At 40.2% G+C, this 2,081-nt stretch overlaps 1 pseudogene across 1 annotated transcript in view; it reads right to left on the bottom strand.

Annotated features, from left to right (window-relative positions):
- Nucleotides 1–221: 221 nt before the first annotated feature.
- Nucleotides 222–2,081, bottom strand: part of LOC146479110 (uncharacterized) — a 177,126-nt pseudogene continuing 175,266 nt past the window's right edge. Inside the window, exon 3 of the transcript XR_014864965.1 lies at nt 222–396. The product of XR_014864965.1 is annotated as an uncharacterized LOC146479110 (transcript). The remainder of the gene's footprint in view (nt 397–2,081) is intronic.

The following is a 2,081-nucleotide window of genomic DNA, read 5'->3' as shown; positions in this document are numbered from 1 at the left end:
AGGCTTGAAAGCCATAAATATTTAACACAAGTTGAAAATAATCCTTTGGTGACAACAACTAGTTTAGAAACAAAAAACACTATTATAGCATAATTTTCAAGGTCACAGTGGTGCTAGGTCCTGTTAATAATAAAATCTGGCTGTGTGTTACCTAACTCAGCACTAAAGAAAAGTTTTAAAATGCCTAAATACCACTGAATTGAATTTACGATAGCGGTGCATTAGATCACCCCAAACAGATAAAATTAGTATATACCACACAAGTGAATAGTACTTCTCGCATGTACTGATTGGCTAGTTTGGAGGTCATTAGCCAAGTACTACCCGTTTCGCCATGGTTACTCAATAAACAAGGTGGCTGTTAAAAAAATACATAAATGGCAACAACTGTAGGAACTAAACAAGTGTCTCCAAAAGTTTTATTTGTCTGCAAGGAAGCAAGACAGAACTTTCTACTGCATGAGAAATTGCTTACCGCGTGGTGTGCAAGATTTTTTAAATTTCATACCATTTTGTCAGTATTATCTGAATAAATATTGTCAGAAATAAAATAATTTTGTGGTCCACTGGTTATTCATTTTGTGTGGTATATACTAAAACAATTATTCACCTCAGTGTCGGTGAAAGTGATGGATATTTACCTCACCGCTTTGCGACTGGGTAAATATCCATCACTATTCACCTCCACTTCGGTGAATGATCAACTATCACCAGTCTTAACAATTAACATTTTGTATTTGTAAAATTTAGCTTTTGGTTGATCATCAATGTTGTGACAGGACGCTAAGTCCCAAAATGATCTTTAAGGGGGTCTGAGCTTTTCCAGGGTCTGAGGTCTGAGTTTTTCAGACATCCTGAATTTGAAACTACAGTATATCCAAGCAAATATGAGCATACTCCATAAAACATAATTTCTGCAGAGCCTTTCTTTCTTCCTGTGGAGTTAAGAAAAGCTCTGCCAGCAGGGTACGTGGTTTCCAGCAAGGACAAGATGGAAATAATTTTGGGTCAGATAAAGTTTATCATGCATGGTGAGATGACTTTCATCCTGCCCAGGGGCATGGTCAATCAGCAAGTTTTTATTGTTCTCGAGCTGAAGTCGAACTTATGATACTTGTAAAACCAGGAAAACGTGCATCAGGTAATAAAGTGTTCCGCAGTTTAAGTTCCACAGAAACATTGCACAGATCTCGAAATTAAAACTAGCACATCTAGCAAAAGGACGACAGCTTTGCGTCAGCCATCCGGGTTTCAACTGGCATCGAATGTAGTTTACAGTACAAAGAAGAGTCCTGCAAAACACTGCACGAAAATAATACAAAGGCTGCTTACCTGCAATTCACGAGTCATCTCGCGATGGTTCAGTTCAGTTCGTGTTTAGTTCAAAATGGCGACTTCTTAATGCTTATCGCCGGCGAAAGTCGACCAAGTTGATCCCCTCCCTTGTCAAAATAATCACAGAGGACACGATCACAACGCAGTTTCATTGGTGGAAAGAAGAACGTTCATTATTGGTTACAAGGTGAAAAGACATATCTGCAACGAAGACCAAACTGCAACGCTACACTCGTTTATTTCTCCTCGCTCCAGTCTCGCTGCGCTATGAGCACACCATCTCGACTAACCAGAAAGGGACTGCTTGCAGTCTAGCAGGCACCACCCATAGGAAACCCGAGTATCTCAGATGCGCAGAACGTATGCGCAGTAACAATAGTAGGCACCGTCCGCACAGCCAACCGCTGCTAACCGTGAGGAAGTTTCCCAACCTCGTTCCCAGGGCCGTCCGCGGGGTTAGCCACGACGAACAGCCCTGGTACAGGCTGATCTATCGAGTATTGCCATTGTAAGATTAGCAAAACTTAAGACAAAATTCTATTAGTATTTCTGATTGGTCACTACATTTTGCGTTAGTACCCAGATTTTTCTTGCACACGCGCGAATTTAAATTTTGTAAACAAAATTATATGGCTGCCAAAATTGGCCTCGCTTTGTTCTAGAGATTTCGATAAAAAAAAGCAGTGTTTATACGCCTTTCTGTATCAGGATGGTGTATAAAAATAGCAAGGATCATTTTTAAGAGC

This window comes from Pavona decussata, unplaced genomic scaffold, assembly GCF_977016875.1.
Source record: "Pavona decussata unplaced genomic scaffold, jaPavDecu1.1 SCAFFOLD_61, whole genome shotgun sequence".
Lineage (NCBI taxonomy): Eukaryota > Metazoa > Cnidaria > Anthozoa > Scleractinia > Agariciidae > Pavona > Pavona decussata.
This window is presented reverse-complemented; position numbering and strand designations above follow the sequence as displayed.